Source organism: Dipteris shenzhenensis, chromosome 7 (assembly GCF_047967505.1).
Source record: "Dipteris shenzhenensis isolate YYH24624 ecotype China chromosome 7, Dip_SZ_1.0, whole genome shotgun sequence".
Lineage (NCBI taxonomy): Eukaryota > Viridiplantae > Streptophyta > Polypodiopsida > Gleicheniales > Dipteridaceae > Dipteris > Dipteris shenzhenensis.
In genome coordinates, this window is record NC_141602.1 from 43,974,940 (window position 1) to 43,990,872 (window position 15,933).

The following is a 15,933-nucleotide window of genomic DNA, read 5'->3' on the forward strand; positions in this document are numbered from 1 at the left end:
AACAAAGACCTATTACGCATCGCCCATATACGACCTCCGCACATTCATCTCAAGCCAGCCCGTCACGGTTGCACCCCAAATCGGTCTTGCAAATGGCATCGGCAATATCACTTTGGCTCTTTGAAATCTTGCCACGGGATGCCGGTCATCAAGATTAATTGCTCCCATTCAATCAATGCCTCGTCAAGGATAGTCGTCGTTGATGCCCTCCTTACGATCGTCATTGTTGCTACATGGTACCGTTGATTGACCGTTGTCGCCATTGTACACTGGCCACAATATCTCCGCGGTCATCAACAAGGGCCTTCTTCAGTAACACCTTGCAAAAAAACTATTGGGACCTTTTCCTCGTGATTTGCCATCCTCGTTTGAGTTTCGATAGCCTCCAGCTGTACTAGCATGCAGCACAAATTCGTTTCATGTTGCATTCCACCAAGAGGAAGTGGGTCGGGTTATCGTGATCACGATGTGTTGGGGCCAAAGGCCCCAACTTGGAGAAGAGAACACAAAGAGACTCTCAAAGTTCCACAAAAGAGAGACTCCAAGTGAGGAATGGAGAAGAAGAATAATTCATTCTTTGCATTACATGAACACCTGTAAATAGAGAGAGATACACACACCTTCGTGCCACAAATGCGCACCCCTTGCCATCCCACGAACACACCCTTTGGCACCATGGTACCACCCCCCATATAGGAAACTAAATAGGATATTTATTTCCTAAAGGTTGACTTTGATAAATCATATGACTGCTTTAATTAGGATTTCATAATTCAATCCTTGTTGCAGGATATCGATACTGCCCCCATCTTTGTCTCTTTTGTGAGACTACTTCTCTCTATTGCTTTAGCTAAAGTTTGTGTAAATGGGGAGATGAGTCAACCTTTTGGCTTGAAAATATCTATAAGATATGGTTGCCCTCTAGCTCCCCTCCTTTTTGCAATTGTTGTGGATTCTTTGAGTTGGCTTATACACAATGAGGTAAAGATTGGTACACTTAAAGGCATAGAGCTTCCCTTAGGCAAACAACTTATTGTCAACAATTTGTAGATGAGATGAACTTCACACCAAAAAACAATCAACGACAGGACATATGAAGAGCTCGTGAATGCCTTTATGTTTTCTATGTGGCCTTTGGTTCTATAATAAACCACTCAAAGATAGGATATGCAACACTAAGTGGCACAGAGCAGGAGGTTTTATAAGATCTTGGATGCCTTAGAATACCTAATGGCTTAGTTTTTCATCTCCTGGTATACGAGTGGGGTTTAACATTTCTATGAAACAAAGGTGGGAATGGTTCCTATGCAAGTTCAAGAAAGAGCTTGATAGGTGGAGGGGCTATCAAGCTAACCTTGCTAACATACTTGTACCTTTGAGCATCAAAGTACGATGATTACCTTAAAGGGTGAGTGAGATATTCCCCATATTCTGCTCATATCTCATGCTAGAGCTAAAAGAGAAATACATAAGGGAGTGAGTTGCACTGTGATATATGCTAGGGAAGTGAAGCTCGAACATAGTGATCATGAACGTTGACATTTATAATTCCTTAAGCAATTCAATGATCAATTTGCTAGTGATGATCGACATGAGTTGCCTATCTCTAGACCTGAAGATCATACTATTGAGTTGATTCTAGGGTCCTTGCCTCCATGTAGATCTCCCTATCAATTGAATAAGGTGGAGCTAGGGGAGGTAGAAAAGCAAGTTGTAGAGTTACTAGAGAAAGGTCTAATTAGACCAAGTAGTTTGTCTTTTGGGGCTTCAATCCTTCTAGTAAAAAATAAGGATGGAACCTTTAGGATGTGTATTGATTATAGAACCCCTAACAAGTTGACAATTAAGAATAGGTTTTCTATTCCTAGAGTTAACGACTTGTTAGACTCCTTGAAATGTGCCAGGGTATCCAACAAATTGGATTTGAAGTTAGGATATCATCAAGTTAGGATGAAGGAAGAAGACGTGCATAAGACTGCCTTTAGAACATAAATAGGATATTATGAATTTATACCTATGTCCTTTGGGTTGACTAATGCACCTCCTACCTTTTGTAGGCCAATGAGAAGAGTTCTTTGACCATACATAGGCAAGTTTGTAGTTGTGTCCTTTGATGAGAATTTAGTCCTATTTTAGTTTATAGCCAAAATGAAGAAGAACACAAGCAACATCTTGCACGAGTGATGGAGTTTCTTTTTGAGAACCAACTCTTCTTGAATATAAAAAGGAATGAGTTCTTAAGAAGGAAATAGAATCTTTGGGCCATGTCATCAATGAACATGGAATTCAGGTTGATCCAGCCGGGAAAAATCTTTTAGCGAGCTTTTTAATGTGAGCTTTTTTACCATTTCCTTTGTTTTTGTGAGCTTTTTTTAGAAATCCATACATGTTTTTGTTATAAGAAAGCTGGGGAGGTTAGAAAGAGGGGGAGAGGATATAGGATATGTTCATTTTCATAGCATGTGGAAGGGGTGGAAGAGTGTATACTATGCACAAGGGGGGGGGCAGATATGAGCGGCAGTAGGAGGCAAAAAATTATGGAAGATATGTCCATATTCAAAGTAGAAGGGAGGAACTATGGGAGATATGTTCAGTTTAAAAGTGTATAATTTGAAAGTTTTGACCTCATATTTGGATTCCTCATTGAATTCTGGTCATTTTGAGTACCAACATGACCATATTCTGATAAAAATTGGAAAAATGGTGTTTTTGTCATTTTGGCCTATTTTGGGCCTATTTTGAGTCTGCGCTAGCGCAGACTCAAAATAGGCCAAAATGAATTCATAACAAAAACACCATTTTTCCAATTTTTATTGGAATATGGTTATGTTGGTACTCAAAATGATCGGAATTCGATGAGGAATCTAAATATGAGGTCAAATCTATCAAATTATACACTTTGAAAATGAACAAATTTCCCATATGCTCTCCCTTTCCCTTTACATTTAGTAGATGAACATAAGTTTCACATTCCTCATCCTCTCTCTCCTCCTTGCACTCCTCTTTGCATACCTTATAAGTTCCCCCTCTAACTATAATAACGAATATATGTTCCAACTCCCCTCCCCTCCCTTCTCCATGCCACTTTACCCATGCAACCATCCCTCCCCTTTTCCTTTATCTCCCCTCCCCTCCTCTCTCCTCTTAACTGCAACCATAACCCAAACTTTCCACCCATCCCACTCCATGAAACCCTCCCTCCCCCCCTCTCTCTCTCAGGTGAATGAAAAGCTCACAATATTCATGAAAATGGAAAAAAAGCTCATGACAAAAAGCTCACCAAAAAATCACACCCGATCCAGCCAAGGTGAAAGTTATAAAGGAATGGCCTGTCCCTACGAATGTACATGAACTAAGATCTTTCCTTGGTTTATATAGCTATTATAGGAGATACATTTTGAATTTCTCTAAGATTGCATCACCACTTATAGATCTTCTTAAGAAGTAATCAAAGTATCATTGAGTGATAGACATTTGAGTGCCTTTTAGATTTTGAAGGTTGCTTTAATGTCTAGCCCTATGTCAGTCTTGCCAGACTTTGATAAGCCTTTCTTTGTCATATGTATAGATGCTAGTGGTACATCCATTGGAGTTGTACTATTGTAAGAGAGACATCCCATAGCTTTTGAAAGTTGGAAACTTCAAGGTGTTGAACTTAAGTATATCACATATGAGAAGGAACTATTAGCCATAGTTCATGTTCTGAAGTTATGGAGACATTATCTTTATGGATCCGCCCGACTTCAAGGTTAAGATAGATCATTAAACTATTAAGCATTTTTTTTCTCAACCAATAGTTTCACCTCATAAAATCAAGTGGGATGGATATCTTCAAGGGTTTGGACAACCTGAGTTAGAATATCAGCTTGGTAAGGAGAAGATAGTTGCAGATGCACACTATCATAGACCGAGTGTAAACTATGTCTCCATAGTGAGAGAAGAATCTCTTAGTGCAATGAAGGATGCTTACAAAGGTGATAAAGAATTTGGGACTATTTATGATGTGTGACTTCAAGGACAAGGTGATTCTTTTTGGGGATATGCAATTCATGATGGGTACCTTCTTAGAGGACATTTCATATGTGTACACCACTTTTAGACCCCTAGTTTTTGAAGAGATGCATAGTGATGGACATAAAGGTATTAGAGGAACCATTGGTAGGATTGCAAGATATATCTATCAGTTAGGATTGAGAAAGGACGTAACTACTTTAGTCCAACAATGCTTACCTTGTCAAAAAGTTAAGAGTGATCATGATAAGACACCAGGATTACTTCAACCACCTTTACCCATACCTAGTGAAAGACGAGCATATTACCATGGATTTTGTGTCAAGATTTCCAAAGGCAAGGGCAAAAAATGAGCAAACCTTACCATTGTAAGATAGACTTAGTAAATAGGCCCATTTCATCCCATGTAAGAAGAACATCACTTCCATAGAAACCGCTAAGCTATTTATTGAAGAAATCTTTAGATTACATGGATTACCTAAATCTATCACATCAGACAATGATCCCAACTAACAAAGCCATTTTTGGCAATCTCTTTTTGAGAACTTAGTAACTAAATTGCACTATATCACCCATCGGCTGATGGACAAAGTGAAATAGCTAATCATGCTATTATCCAGTTGTTACGAGTCATCTATGATGGAGGTATGGCAGACCATGCATTTTGGACCCTGTTGCATAGCAGGACAGGCATTCGATTTAACTATTACAACTGTCAATACCACAGTATTGCTCTATACATGATGAAGGTGCTTCTTGATTCCTTCCTCCCTCATCCTAGGGTTGCAGATATTCTCCTTCATCTCCTCCACTCTTTGCTTACTCTGTGCAATAGCTTCATCTGAATCCCTCAGCATCTATTGTCACAATTTCAAGATCAGGGAGGAGAGGCTCTCACACTATGTTGTAGAGGGGGAGGAAAGATTGTGTGAGGAGCTTTCGGTGGATTGTGTGGGGTCCATTATAAGAGGGGATAGAAGTTTTAGGAAGAGTGCAAGGAGATAGAAACAGTTAAGAGGGATAGGAGATGAAATAGTGAAGGAAAGGGAATAGTGGAGGCTTGAGTTTGCAGTCCGAGTGGAAGGGAGAAAGAAATGGTCTCCCTATTCCTCAAGATCACACGCTCTCTCACCTATACTACAAAAACTCACAAATGAGCAAACACAATAACCATGTGCTACAATTCTTGACGGGGAAAAAACACGTCTTCAAAGCAATAGATCACTTCTCACAAAAAGTATACAAGAAAGAGAAAATACTAAAAGACCCTAAAAGCACTATTGGTTTACAAACGATTATCAAAATAAAAGAAGGTATACTGGTAGAACTATGTTCCAGCAATATCAACCAAAAAGAGAGATTGGTGAATGGAGCCAATGAAAATTTTATGCCATCAACAAATCACATGGACAAAGGCATTGTGTGGATACTTTTCTTGATATAGCAAATCGAAATGCAAATGAGAAATGATACTATCAACACTTTCAAGCCACGCATAAACAAAGAGTGGACACCCATGTACTAAACCACAAAGACGTGCAGATAGGGCCATACAAAACTAGCATTCTTACATGAGATCAATTCCCTATTGAACCTACAGTAGCAAGAACAATCCATAGAGATCAAGTACTAACTTTACAAAAGCTCGCATTCTCTCCAAAAGGAGTTTGTTTGCATGGCCTGGCATACACAGCCTTATCGCGGGTCAAAAGATGTTGACAATTTGTACTTGCAAGAACTACTTCAAAATGAGAATTTCCAAGTTGAAGATGATGTACAAAAAGAGAGGTGCAAAGTACATTCAAAAGCAACTTGGAAAACATTGGCTCAATTAAAATCTAAAAAAAGAGGAAATTATAGTATGCTTCTTCAATTACTAAATACTAGGTCCCTATCACCTGCAACCATTGGTCCTTTTGCTTCTACAACTATTTCTCCCCTCCCTGATAAGTAGTTTCCTCTCTATCACTTGCAAGCCTCCCCAACAAGCTATGGCTTCATGGATATAGCAAACGATCTTCCTTTGCACACTAACACACCCATAATGATCTTAGGAGCACTGCAATACCAAAGCAACAATGTGATAAGTGCAATGCATAAAATACACAAAATAGAAAGCGCATAGAATAGAATATAAAGAGAGACACTGCTATACGTGGTTCACTCAGTGTGGGCTACGTCTACATAAACATAGCCAATCTTGCATTTCTCTTATTCAACAAGCCAGAAGATATAAGATGTAAGCAATATATCTATTGCTCTCATGCTATGTGAGCCACATGCTATTTTACACTTTTTGACCACACAATCCATGCACCAATTTTCATGTATTTTTGGCCAAGAGGACACTACTCTCAAACCCACCAAGGGGGGATCTAAATAGTTGTCGTCAGGACCCCTTAGAACCCCTCAGTGTGACAGTAGTAGGGGGAGTCTTACACCCGTATACCTCCCTGAATAGGGTGGGTATAAACATGCTTGGTCCAAAGCATAGCCAAAAAACAACCTATGAAAAGAGGACCACACTCTACATACAACAATTTCCCACTTGGAGACTGATCATAGCAACTCTACCTTTACTACACTCATTGAATTCTTTGGATCTGGCTATCTCTCATATTGTTCCTTATTCTTAAAGACCGATTGAAGTTGACCAAGAGCTCAAATTCTCCCTAGCTACCACCTTCATCAACTTGTCTTTAGGATTTTGGATAGTGTGTACCTTTTCCAGCTTCAACTGCCCATCCTCTAAAACCGATCAGATGAAATGATATTCGAGTTCTATATCTTTGGTTTTTGAATGGAAAGTTGAATTCTTTGCGAGATGAATACCACTTTGGCTATCACTATACAAGCTACAATTTTCTTGCTTCTTCCCAAGTTTCTCTATAAACCTCTACAACAACCAAATCATCTCTTTACTGGCCTCAGTAACTACAACATATTCTTCTTCTATTCAATGCAACAACATTTTGCAACTTTGAGACCCAGCTTACTGCTGTTCCACTTATAGTGAAAACATACCGAGTGGTTCTCTTTCTTGCATCTTTATCACCTTCCAAATCTGAATCAACATATCCTTATAGAGAAAATTTTGAACCTTTAAAACATAACTCATGAGTAATCGTACCTCTCATATATCTAAGAATAACTAAAGGAGGTTCCAATTACCATGTTGTCTCTTAGCAGGTTGCTCCATATGTGGTCTAGCTAGGAGCCATAAGTAGTGTTGGGCTTAAACTATAATTTGAGGTCAAACATGTGCATCATGTTTGGAAGATTTGTTGATTATGGTGTATTTTTACCAGTATCTATGTTAAAGTCACCAACAAAATTGTTGCAGAATTATTTGTAATTTTGTTCATGAGTATATTTTAAAGGTATGTTATGAACATATTGTATTTTATATATGGTGGCCTAAATATGTTGAAAATGGAGAAATTTTGATCATTTTTAGTTAGTATGTCAATGGATATTATTTCTATTCCTTGCTCTATGTATTTAGTAATTTCCTTTACTGTGATATTGTTTGTGATTACTATGCATGATCTAGAGTGCAAATAGTCCTCTATCATGTAAAATTTAGGTGGGATGAATTGATGTGGGTGTCTTGTTCTTGTTTCTTGTAAGCAAATAATATATGAATCCATAAGATGTGTAGTCAATATAATGTCGAGAGATTCAAATGAAAGAAAACATTAAATTCCCACACACACACACACACACACACACACACACACACACACATGTGTCACTACAAGGTATTTGTCATTTTTCATAATACCAATGAAAATTACACTAAATTTGTCTTTCAAAGGGCAAAGCGTTTGTGTAAGTGTCGATTGTGCCATCGGTATATATCAACACTAAAAAAAAGCTTTTGGAAAAATTTGTGGGGCAAAATAGGGCTTGTTGTAGCTTCCGTCTGCCCCACTATGGTTTGTGTTTTATTAGAAGGTAAGTATTACAACATGCCATCTGAGGTAGAAACGTGTAAAATTGCCTAAAACTCTCAAATCAAGTCTTATTTTAAAATTTCCCTTTCGAAGAGGGTAGTACAAGCAAGATACTTTGCAAACTGTGGGTTCTTATAGTATTGAAGGGCTTCCCATAGTTCCTCCTGCAATATGAGCATCTTGTGAATGACACTCTTGGGAACTCTATGTTCCTCCTCCAAGGGATCAATCTCATCTACGAGAATATTGCGTTGCCGAGGGATCCCTTGCGAAATGGCTTCATCAAGCTTAGGACAAGCGGCAGAAAAAATGCCATTACTACTGTGGCTTTGCATCTTTGTTCCTCTACTGTTCCTTCACTTGAGATCTGCGGGTTTTTAAACTAGTTTTCTCTCTTGCTATCCAAGTTATAATTGCTCACATATTCTAGTTTGTCAAATCAAGCTGTCTTGACATGGTCAATGACATAATCCATTGAGATCTTTGCCATCTTTGAAGACCCATGTACTGATAGATTCCCCACACATCACATTAATGAATATGATAGGTTAGTTGTATCATAGTTAATGCTAGAGGAGCTAGGCATTGGCTAGAGGAGGTAGGCACGAGGTAGGCACTGGCAACGAAATGCATTTTCATCAGTTTAGGATTAACTACAATCCCCATAAAATATAACTTTAGTGAATCCCAAACAACCACCGCGCTTGGTTAAGTAAATCCCAATCAATAAATACCAAACTAGGGAAAATGTAAATCCCAAACAATATACTAATCCCAAACAACCACCACGCTTGTTTTAGTGACAATGACTGTGCATGAGGGACCATCTAATCCATAGGTTCAGATTAGCTTAAGTCGTCAGAAGACTGTAATAGCAATGATTGTGCATGAGGGACCATCTAATTGATAGGCTCATATTAGCATTGAGCCGGAATTAGACTGTAATAACAATGACTTTGCATGGGGGACCATCTAGTTCACAAGCTTAGATTAGCATTCAGTCGGTTCATCAGACTGTAATAACAATAGTTCTCATTCTTATGATAGTCTGATGAACCGACTCAATGCTAATATGATGTCCTGTTTTGATCTTGCCTTTCTTTAGTTGACTGTAATAATAATTACTTTTCATGAGGGGCCATATAGCTCACACGCTTAGATTAGCATTAAGCTGAAGATAGTAGATTGTAATCTCCAAAAACTCCCACTGCATGTGTAATATCTGACCTTGTGCATACAATTGCATAAATCAAGCTACCAATTGCTGATGCATATGGAATCCTTGACATATTATAGGAAATCTCCTCCTATGTCTTGGGACACATGCCCTTGCATAATCTGAAATAATAAGCCAAAGGTGTAGAAACATTTTTTGCATTCTGCATTTCAAACCTTTCCAATACCTTTTCAATGTACTCACTCTGAGACAATGTCAATTTGCGATTTTTCCTATCTCTTGTTATTCTCATGCCAACAAGGATTTGCTTTGTAGCACACAATCTTCCTTGCAAATGTATTTTCCAACTTCCTCTTGAGCACATTTGTATTCTACATGCTAGATCCTACAATAAGCTCTCTTAAGCACATTTATATTCTGCATGCTAGAGCCTACAATAAGATCTCTCTTTCCCCTCTCTTTTTCTTCTCCCTTAGTTGTCTCTTTCCCCCCTCTCTTTCTCTCTTTTTCTCTCTCTTTTTTCTCTCCCTTCTTTCTCTTTTACCCCTAGCTTCCTATCGCTTTTCCTCTTCTATTTCTCACCCTTCCTCTCTTGTTTTCCCCTCTTTCCCTCTCGTTTTCCTCTTGTTCCTCTCTTTTTCCTCCCTTCCGCTCTCCTTTCTCTCCCTTCCCATCTTGTTTCCCCTCTCTTTCCGCATTCCTTTCTGTATTTCTGCATTCTTTACTGGATTTCCAAATTCTTTTGCATTCTTTTTGCATTTTTGCATTCTTCTCTGTCTTTTTCCCTCGCTTCCTCTCTCTAAACCCCCTCCCTTCCCCTCTCATTTTACCCTTTTCTTCCTCTCTTTTTCCCTTCATCCCTTTCGCAATTCTTTCTTTTCCACATTTTTGCATTCTTTTCCATTCATTTCCACATTTTTGCATTCTTTTCTGCATTTTTGGATTCCTTTCCGCGTTTCTCCATTCTTTTCCATTCTTTTTAGCATTTTCACATTTTTTTCCACATGTCGGCATTCTTTTCTACATTTTTGCATTCTTCTCCTTTCTATATTTCTTTTGCTCTATTCTTTTCCTCTCTCTCTTTTCTCATGTCTTCTTTCTCATTCCTCTCTTCTTATTTTTGCATTTTTGCAGTTTTATTTCTTCATGGTGCACATCTTCTAGTTTAGAGTAGTCTGCCCATTCGAGGAGAGGCCATGTATTGATGAGTCCATAGGACTTAGGAATTTGTCTTGCAAATGAGCCCACTCAAGATGTAGAGATATCAGCCTATCCAATCTCGGATTGCCGCTGAATCTCATGCCTCTTCTACACTGCATCTCCCTAGTGTAGGGCCATCAACTATGCCTACTCATCAATAGGGATCGCCTACCACAATTAGTGAGGTATTGTTGCCTGGGGGCCGATGGCATGGCTCTATGAACAGTAAGAAGGGTGATTGTTGTGGTTCTAGGAAGAGCAAGAAGGGTGGTCGTTGAGGTTCAAGTGTTGCCACAAATATAGATGAGATGATGTTGCTTACCACCATTGGCCCCTTGTCCACCCTTGTCACAGAGTGCTCTGCTACCCCTCACTCCACCACCCTTGGCTATGCCACTCGCCCTAGGAAGAGTAGGAGTGCTTGTTGTGGTTCAGATGTATGTGCAGATGTAGATGGATTTGCACATTCTCGCCTCCCCATCTACTATGGGGTACAGCTTGCCATTGGCCCCTTGCCCACCCACTCCACCACTAGTAGCTCCACCCCTTACTCCACCCTAACTCGCACCACCCTAGTTTGATCCACCACCCCTCGCTCCACTGCCACTCCATCAACTCATGCTTTAGGCAAGGATCTCGTGCCTGAGAACCTTCACTACTAGATTAATGACATGCATGAGATTATTCAGGATGCAAAGAGGCTTAAAGTCATCACTCATATGAGGCACCTAATGACCTCATATTTTCACTGGGGTATACATAATAGTTCTCAAGGAGAGATTTCCAAACCCCCTAAGATATGATTTTGATGATGAGTACATGAAAACTTGCATGGACTTACTCCAACATTGTAGGTTGGAGATAAGGGATAGACTAGGTATGGAAGGCCTAGGCCTACGTGGGTGCACAAAGAGGATTGGAAGCTTGCCAAGAAAGAGATAAGAGAAATTTAGACAAGTGTGTGAATCAAAAGAGAGCAGCACAGAGATGTCTCGATGCCATAGTTTCTTTGCACCTTGGGAATCATGGAAGGGCAAGCAACGAGGCTATCAAAGTGGCATGCATGGGGAGTGCCTACACCTCAACATTAAATTCACTCTGCTACAAATTATAATCAAAGCAGCTCGTAGAGATTACATCATGCTTGCAAAGGGTTGTCAACAAGGTTCAAGCTGCCATAGACAACTCAACACAACTTATAATAGGTGCATCAATAATTCGAGGGCCTGCGACTTTAACAAGGAGAGAGGGGGAGGAGAGGGGAAGGCAATAATGAAGGCCAAGGGTGGAGGGGAAATATTGAAATGAAAGGAAGGACATTAATGATGGAAAGAATAGTCACGGCTCAATGGGAGGGAGAAGGACATTAATGATGGGAAGAATATGGGGAGGGAAGTCCCTTCAATGGTGCTTTTTGGTGCTACTAACTATTTTTTGTTTTTCTCAAATCTCGTATGTTCGAAGTTAACTATATTAGGAGAAAAGTGAATAGTAATATTGATTAGTTAGTTTAAAATTTAGGTTCGTTTTCTCCTCTTCATTTTACATTGCCTGTCCTTGGTCCCACATCCATTCTAGATGTCTTCTTACACAAAGTGGATTTTTTATTTTAGAATGCCAAATTTTATTTTATTTTATTTTTTTGCAAAAAAAAGTAGTTGTATATTATTTACATATTAAGCTTTATATACCTTTGAAATCTTAAACGATTTTCCATAAAAGACCTTCACATATAGAGTATGAAAGAACGTGCTAAACAAGAAGAGAAATGACAACTGCTGATCTTTACTCTTCTTCATCTTGAACCTTTGGGAAGTTAGGGGTTAGGATGCTCATGTGTGGATGAAGATGCACAAATTGAGAAGCATTGGCCCTCCAAATGGGGTGGGAGGAGTGCCCACGTGAGTGTATTTTTGCTAGACTCTTCCTACATGCTCATTGCAAGCCACAAACACCATATCCATGCAAAATGCTCATACTACACACCATGAATGATGCGACAGGATACAACCCCTCATGCCATTTGGGATCCCATCCCTTGGGCATACCCTACTATTCTACCCTTAGCCTATTACTCTTTTATGCCTACCATTGAGTAATGCGATACCCATGCAAATACTACCCTTTCTTAGCCATCCTAGGACCTAACGCATATGTTCAAACTTTATTCTATCGAATTGGCCAATTTACAATGTTACAACCATAAGGTTATCTCCAAATTCCCTAGAATGATCCACCCAAATCTAATACAGTCATGCCATGGCCTCTTGCTTAGGGAAGCAGATGTCCTCATCTGTGTGCCTTCAAATAATCTTCAACAAGTGTGGGGTAATCCTTCAAGTGATCTTCATCGAACCATTGACTATCTTCCATAGGATATCCTTTAAGCTTTACCAAATATCGAGATCTCTGTCTATTCTTGGTAGTCCTAACATCATGGAATAGTATACGTTCTAGAATAAGTAATTCTACCCCTTTTTCGAGTTTTGGTTCCTCTTCTTCAATGGGCTTCACCAGTGGTTCACCTTTAAGTGTCTTCAAGATGCTAACATGGAAACCATTCTTCATCCTCCAGCTACTAGTAGGCAATGTCAACCTGTATGATGTTGGAGTTCCCTTTGGATGTATAATCTCTAAAACTTGGAAAGGTCAATAATACTTCACTACTAGGTTTAGAAACTTGGTATCTCCTCAAATTGTCTTTATACGCCTTTTGTCGATCTTTAAAAGAACCCAATCTCCTTTCTCATACTATACATCTTTTTGTTGCTTATTTGTAGTCTTCTTGTAGACTTCTTGAGCTTGTTGAATATATGATCTAATCTATGTAAGTACTTCCTGCACATCTTCAATAAATTGATCAGCTTTTGCTGCCAAAATCCTATATTCTAAATGTGCCATGGGTGTGGGAAGGACTTGGCCATAGATGATCTCAAATGGTGCCTTGCGGGTAGAAAAATGGGTTGAGTTGTTAGATAAGTCAGCATGATTATGTGTTGACTACAAAGCACTCAACAACCTTACAGTAACAAGTTCCCTATGCCGCACATGTCAAAAAGTGTAGTAAGTTGCAATAAGCAAAAAGGTATAATATAACAAGTGAAGTGTTCAATAAAGTGAGGGTGAAACTGGGCTTAATAGAAGAGAGGCTAGACTAGACAGAATATACTTATCCCAAGATTTATTGAGCAAAGTATGCTCCGATGGCTTGCGTGCTACCACCTTGTGCACGTTTTTGTCTTTGGGGTGTTTGTGCATGCAAGATCGCTATGTAGAGAATGTCATTTGCCATTGCCGAGGTCATGGATAGATCAAATGTGCATGCCTGCTATAGATATCTATGATGAGAAAGTAGATATTGCAGCTCAATTTGCCATTTGGGTCACAAAATGCAAAAGACAAGGAGCTCAAATTGAAGAAGTACAAGCCTGAGCCTGACTGCAAGGAAAAGGAGCCTAAAGGGAGGAATCAACCCCATTCAAGAAAGGAGCAAGAAGGGCCAAACGTGCAACCAAGAAGCTCAAATCAAGGAAAGAAGAAGCGACATAAAGGGAGGGGCTGGGCCCTTGAAGGAAGGAACCAGCCCCCTTTGGGAAAGGAGCAAGGAGGGCCAAGCCTACAATTAGGGAGCTCAAAAAAGGCAACATGCTCAAAGCAATGTGTAACCAGCCCCTTGATGGAAAGGAGTCCTTGAGATGTAATCTGAAGGAATGGAATCTTTGAGATGTAATCTATGTGTAATCTATTGAATAATTAATCTTCTCTAGAGTTTACTTGGGTAATGTATCTATTTTAGGATAGCACCAGCGCATTGGTTTGCTTCTATTATTATGAGGATATTAACTTAACTGCCACCAGCACAGTGGTTGGTTGCCAGCATGGTGGTTGGTTGCACACTAGGAATATAACTACCACCAGCGTGGTGGTTTGCTTCTATTATTATTATTACAAGATAAGATGAATGGCATACAATTCATTCATTTAGGAATTGTGGATTAGTTATGGGATTTCATATTTCTCAATGTAAGTGCAGTTGTTAGGATATATATATATACACACACACACACACACACATACACATACAATAATATATGTATATGTATATATATGCAATATTATAATATTTCCAAAGTGACTAAAGTGATGAGCTATGTGACTAGATAGTCTCCTTTAACAAGCCAAGGACCATAATGTGAGACAAAAGATTTTGATTAAACAACTAATGTGAGACAAAAGATTTTGATTAAACAACTAATGTGAGAAAAAAGATTTTGATTAAATAGTCAAATGATGAGATGGACATTTTGCTTGTATGAAAGAATAATGAGAAGGTTGGGCTCAATGAATGCTCTTCGTATTTAAGTGTAGTGCAGGCACAACTAAGAGCCCATCATGACATCTAGCCCCAGAACTCTGTATACTGATCCACCTACTGCAAAACTATGGCATACCCAAAAGACTTTGGAATGCTCATGTTGTATCTGAGAACAATGTTGCATGACCTCCTCGCAGAAACATACCTGGAGAAGAGGGAGGAAAATAGCTATAAGGAGGACATGCTTCACACTTGGGTGTATGACTTGGAGTCGGAAAAGATGGTGACTATTAATTACCCTTGCTATCATTCTTCCTGGTCCTTTAAGGTACTTGTCAAGCTTATGATGTAGGTTTCTTTTGGTAGGACATGATGGTAGTGGGAAGTTGTATAGAGTGCTAATACTAGGATGAAGAGGACCTCGATAAAAAGGAGGAGTTACTATGGGCGTACAAGTTAGCAGAGGCAAGCAAGCAGTTACTATGGGCGTACAAGTTAGCAGAGGCAAGTGTGTAATGCGGTTGCGATAGTTCATTAGACTAGCCTAAAGAGCTGGGAGATGCTTGCTATAGAGAGGTTGATAAGAGGGAGGGGAGAAAAGAGAGTGGGAAAGAAAGGATGGAAGAGAAGGAGAGAGGGGAAAAGAGGGGGAAAAAAGAGAAGAGAGGGGAGAAAAGAGAAAATAAGAGAAGAGAGGAGAAGAGAGGGGAGAAGAGAGGAAATAAGAGAGGGGAAAAGAGGGAGAGAAAAGAGATAAAAGAGAGGAAATAAGAGAGAAAGAGAGAGGGGAGAAAGAGGATGTGAAAATAAGAGAAAGGGGAAAGAGAAGAGTGAAGGAGAAGAGATGATGGAAGAGGAAAAGAGAGGGGAGAAAGAGGGGAAAAAAGAGGAGAGGTGAGAAGAGAGGAAATACGAGAAGAGAGGAGAAGAGAGGGGAGAAGAGAGGGGGAAAGAGATAGAGGGGAGAAAAGAGAGGGGAAAAGAGAGGATGGAAGAGGAGAAGAGAGGGGAGAAAGAGGGGGAAGAAGAGAAGAGAGGGCAGAAGAGAGGAAATAAGAGAATAGAGGAGAAGAGAGGGGAGAGGAGAGGAAATAAGAGAGGGGAGAAGAGAGGGGAAAAAGAGGGAGGGAAAAGAGAGAAAATAAGAGAGAAAGAGGGAGGAGAAAGAGGAATCTATGAAGATAAGAGAAAGGGGAAGAGAGGAGAAGAGAGGATGGAAGAGGAAAAGAGAGGGGAGAAAGAGGGGAAAAAAGAGGAGAGGGGAGAAGAGAGGA